The sequence below is a fragment of the Pteropus vampyrus genome, unplaced genomic scaffold, assembly GCF_000151845.1.
Source record: "Pteropus vampyrus isolate Shadow unplaced genomic scaffold, Pvam_2.0 Scaffold299, whole genome shotgun sequence".
Lineage (NCBI taxonomy): Eukaryota > Metazoa > Chordata > Mammalia > Chiroptera > Pteropodidae > Pteropus > Pteropus vampyrus.
The window spans coordinates 511,174-516,264 of record NW_011889080.1 but is presented as its reverse complement, the minus strand read 5'-3'; the positions used below and the strand labels follow the sequence as shown (position 1 = coordinate 516,264).

The 5,091-nt window shown below is 58.1% G+C and overlaps 1 protein-coding gene across 6 annotated transcripts in view; it reads right to left on the bottom strand.

Moving 5' to 3' along the window:
* Positions 1-5,091, bottom strand: part of ZBED4 (zinc finger BED-type containing 4) — a 20,854-nt gene that overhangs the window by 12,788 nt on the left and 2,975 nt on the right. For 3 of the 6 annotated variants that reach the window (XM_023521169.1, XM_023521168.1, XM_011376430.2), the window contains exon 2: positions 4,224-4,300. The gene's annotated coding sequence lies outside the window, so the exon portion shown is untranslated. Of the gene's footprint in view, positions 1-4,110; positions 4,301-5,091 lie in introns of all 6 variants that reach the window. The other 3 variants (XM_023521167.1, XM_011376428.2, XM_011376427.2) reach the window with 1 other exon arrangement.

Sequence of the window (5,091 nt, the reverse complement as noted above, 5' to 3'; positions counted from 1 at the left end):
GACGGTGGCAAATGCCGGGGAAGATCAGCAGCAGGTAAGTGTGACCATGCTGGAGAGATGTTTGCCACGACCTTGGAGAGCCGAACTCCACATGTGGGGGTCACCCGTGACCCCCCACAAGGACACGCCCAACAGCAACACCTGTACACGTGCCGCATACAGTCACAGCAGCAGTGTTCAAACCCGGCTACTGACTTGAGAGGAGGAAAGGAAGCGCTGGGGCCACCTCCTGTCCCCAGACAGGCGACAACTTCCGAGAGTGCAGTCACGTAGGCCAAGGCCCACCCAGCGGGTGGGAGGCCGCGCCCCTGGCACCCTCCCTGCGGAGGGACGAGGGCTGCAGGCGCAGGGGGCAGACACGCCCGCTCAGGTAGACACGTGTCTGCCAGCCGAGCCGACCAGGGGAGCTGCACGTTCTCTGCTGCGTGCTTCTCTGCTGCTCGACTATTCTGCACGTTATTGTACAGTCATGCATAACACGCTTCTATCTGAGGGAAAATGCTGCTGTTTGTTCCAGCAGTTTACTTCCAAAGAAGATAACTTTTTCCTGCTATTTCAGCACCAACTAAAAAAATAAAAGTTAGTTTTGGTTTTCAAAGCACAAAAACTCTGTCCTTGTGAAATTTCTGATAGGTTTACGTGTATATGAAGAACACCTTGGTTTTGGCCACCTGTCCCATAACTCTGGAGATAACAGTGGCCTTGAAAGACGGGGCTGCCTACTTATGGTGCATCCGGGGCCAGTCACTCCATGGTTCTGATTCCGTTGTCCAGCAAACAAAAACGAATTTAAAATGGGATTGATCAGCATGAATGTAGAGTAGGGTGATCGATCACAATCGGGATCCTTCTAGAACAAATCCTGCACGGCTGCTCGCATCACCTGGTCCCCCCGGCACATAAGGGAGCCCCATCTCTTCACAGCTAGAGGCCTCTCTGGTGACGGGCACTACGGCAGTTAAGAAAGCACTGTTACACTCACGCAGTGCGCATGGCGACTCTGAGCAGAGGTTGAAGGAGGATGAGAGGGAGACAGGAAGCATCCAAAACCAAAATTTTCTGGAATTTTTTTACATTTTTAGTTCAAAGACAAAACGCCTAAAAATAAAGTTAGCTACTCAGAGGATCCTTTCTGGAAAAAATAAAATGTATAGAATATTCTCAACTTTTGACACATGTTCTGACTTGTCGGACGATCTAGTGTTATTTTTTACTTAAAGAATTGAGGAAATGGCTTCGGAAGGGCCATGGCGGCAGGAAGTGCCGGCGTGAATCCCGGCGGGCGGCGTTTTCAGCTCTCGCGCTGCAGCGGCCGGTCGGCCTTGGGGACTTACTCCTGGCGGTTGCCTTTCACAGTGATCTCGAATGCTCCGGCCACAAAATATATCCCTTTTAGCAAAGTCTATTTTTCCATTTTTCGTTCAAGTCGAAGCACACTAAATGAAAACGATGCCAGGATAGAGACAAATACAAATCCATCAGCTCGCACTGACTTTCCAAGAAGGGAAAGGAAAGAGAAGGCCACGGAGGCGAACGTTACGACCCGCAGCTTCCCCTGACGCGTCGAGTAAAGGGAGGGGAGTCGGCGTCTGCCCCGTCTTCTCGGGAAGCAGTGGATGAGGAAACATAAATAAAGTGAACAAAGAGCACAGCAGCCCGCGGCAGTCCCAGGGGACGGCCTCCGAGCGGCACAGCGGCGGCACGCGGCCCACCCTTGGGAAAACGGCCGCCTCCCGCCAGGTCCCAGGCTGTACACAGGGGGCGGAGGAACAAGTTAAAGGACACGGCGCGGAAACAGCAAACAAGTCCAGAACAGGACACTCGCGGGCCAGGCCCACTCTCTTCAAAGAGCTGATGTCACGGGGAAGAGCGGGCTGCGGGGCGGGAGTTTGCTCCAGAACCGGAGACGTAACGACTGACGCGACTGGGCTGGACCCTGGTTTGGAAAGAAACAGCTAAGGACAACTGGGGTCAGCTGGGGACTCTGACCCGGACCGGCTACTGGATGACACAAAGGGATCGCTGTTACGTTTTCTGACGTTGGCGACAGCAGTCCGGTTGGTCCGGAGGATATCCTTTTGCATTTTCTTCAGAGAAGAGGACACAGAGGTGATGGGATGTGACCTCTGCAGTTTCCTGTGAGAAAGCTGGGCAAGCACGTGACGAGCGGAAGGCGGCAGTCACGCGATGCTGCCGCAGCGCCACCCTGGGGCAAGGCCACCCTAACCTCCGCCCCGCGGGTTAGGAACTCCCAGCAGAACCCGACGCGCTGAAGCGCGCCGGATCCCACTCAAAGCTCACGTGCCCTCAAGGAGCCGTCTGTCGAGCACGCCGGGGTGAGTGGCACTGTCCTGTCTGTGTCACGCCTGGAGGTGGCAGCTTCCCCGCCAGGGCCATGCAGCGAGGTCTGGTCTACATGTGAGAACCTGTCAGCGTGTTCTGACGGGGGGAAACCAGGCCAGCACATCCTGGGGGTGGTGATGGCACCAGGCGCCCCGAAGCCAGACACTCCAGCCAGCAGGAGCTGCTCGCTCGCACGAAGAAACCCTAACCTGGCACGCTGCACCAAGACGGAGGACCCAAGGCCAAGAGCAGAGGCGGACGCCTAGGGTCAGACTTCAGACGCCCAGGCCCAGCTTTCCCTGAGACGTGCGCAGAGCCGTGGAGGCTCCCGGGAAACGAAGCCCGAGCCGAGCCGGCAGCCAGGCCACGCTCGGGCCCAGGGACCCCCGCTCGGCCCGTCTGTCTGGGACCCAGGCCAGGGCTATTGAGGCTGTTCCGCTTACTCAAGGTCCCCGTTACTCCACCAGCACGCTCGCGGCCACCCTTTCCCTCTGGGGTACAGGACAGTCCCCGAGTGACAGGTCTGAAACTGCAGCTGTGGCTAGAAGCTGCCGGAGGCTTTAAAGTGTCCTTTTACTCACAGGTGGTGGAACATGGCCCCGTGGACTCACTGGAGCCCTCCCGATAGCACGCAGCTCCGGACGCCACCGCCTCTGCGCCAGGCGGGCGGGCTGAGCCCCGCAGAGGCTCAGCGAGCGCGGGCCTCAGAGGAAGGCTCAGCCCTGCCCGGGTCACACCTGCAGGCCCGGCGAGGCAGGCTGGGGCAGGGCGCCATCGCACAGACCACCGGAGGAGGGGCGCCGGGGGCCGGTATCAGCTGTGCCCACCGCAAAGACCGCCGGGGAGGAGCGGGGCCGGCTGCGGAAGGGCCTTCACCTGAAAGGGCTGGGATACCCCAGCCGGGGAGGGAGCCATCCCGACAGCACACGGAGCGAGCGGAGGGGCCAGATGCCACCACACGGAGGCATCTCTCTCCCTTGGGGCCTCCACCCCATCGCCCCGACCCTCGGGGACTCCCTCTGAGAGACAGGTCCCCCGAGCGCAGCCCACACAGACTGCCCACCACCTCCGGCCGCCTGCGCCTTTCTGGGTCCCCCCGGATCTTCCTCTGCTTCGGGTCCACCTGCTCCATCCCTCCTCGGTTCCCCAGGCAGGGGCTCCTGGTGAGAACACCGTGGCCCCAGCAGGCAGGAGTGCCAGGCGCAGAGCAGTGAGGCGAGGACGCCTCGGGCAGAGTCAAGCACCTGTGTCCCTCCTGGTCCCCTCTGCCTCAGAAGTAGGGGGCACGAGAAGACCTGACTTTACCCCTAGTAACGTCTTCCAGGTGCGAACTACCAAAAGCACACGTCAAGTTAGCAAGGATGCGACCTGAGATATTCCAGATGAAGATGAATCTAGGCGAATGGAAAGTGGGGTGAGGGCGAAAGGAGGGGTGCAGAAGAGCCAGGCCCCCGGAGGGCGGCGGCTGGAACTGCCGTAACGCCAACACCGCGGCGGGGCCACAGTGGAGCGGCTGCAGGGCAGCGGCAGCGGGAGGCTGGCTGGGGAACGGAGGCTTCCGAAAGCTCACGTCCTCGAGTCCTGAGACTCGAACGGTGCCCCACAAATCCAAGAGGGGCGAGAAGGACAGTTGCTGACTCTGAAACAGCACGTTCCGTGCAGAGACGTCCAGAAAGGAATGATGCTGGTGGGGGGCAGCTGGACGGGGCCTCGGACCCCATCGGAGGCTCCCTGTGCCACGCCAGCCGCTGTGCCTGGCTCACTCACCTGTCTGCTCCCCTGGCAAGGCAGTCGTCACACCGAAGGGGAAGGAAACCAGACTGAAGGCGCTGAAGCCAGGCAAAGAAAAACTGGCAACACAAAGCGAAGGATGCACTGACCATGATCACTGCCCTTCGCGCTCCGACGGTGCCATTCCGAGTCCGGTCACTTTCCAGACGCTACACGGGACAGGGATCTGAAACAGACACACACAGTTGGCCCTCGGGGTCCACAGGGGACCGGTTCCGGGACCCTCCCCGGATACCAAGATTCGAGAATGCTCACGTCCCTTCTATAAATGGCACAGCATGGCTGACCCTCAAACACTGCGGGGTCAGGGGTGCCGGCCCCCCTGCCCGTGTGGTTGGAAACTGAGTTTAACTTTTGATTCCCCCTAGATTCACTACTAACAGCCTACTGTTGACTAGAAGCCTTACCAGTAACACAGTCTACTAACTCATACTGTGTACACTATGCACTGCGTTCTCATAATAAAGTAATCTAGAGAAAAGAAAACGTTAAGGAAATCATAGAAAGTACATTTACAGTATTTATTGAAAAAAACCCACACTTAAGGAACCCTCACAGTTCAAACTCATATTCAAAGTTTGACTATATCTGTATACATAAACGTTAAGCCACCTCCAGGTTACTTACAATGCCTAGTACAATGTAAATGCGAGGTAATTAGTTATGCTAAAGTCTGTACACGTTCAGTGCAGACTTAACATGCAACATCACAGGCCTAACTACAAAGTGCACGTCGGCAACACGTTAACCTTCTCCGAATACCGCTGCCTGCCGCAGATGTGGAAGGGGCCGCGCGCGGCCCTGGGCGCGGGGGGCCGACACCCCGCCTCCCTCGGGCCTGCACTGCAGCTCCTCTGCAGACACAGAACCCGGCGGACGAGCCCGGTCGTTACTTAAGATCCTTCTCCAAGGTGTCAGGATCACTCTTCGCACAGCCTGGGTTACTGACGAACCCCC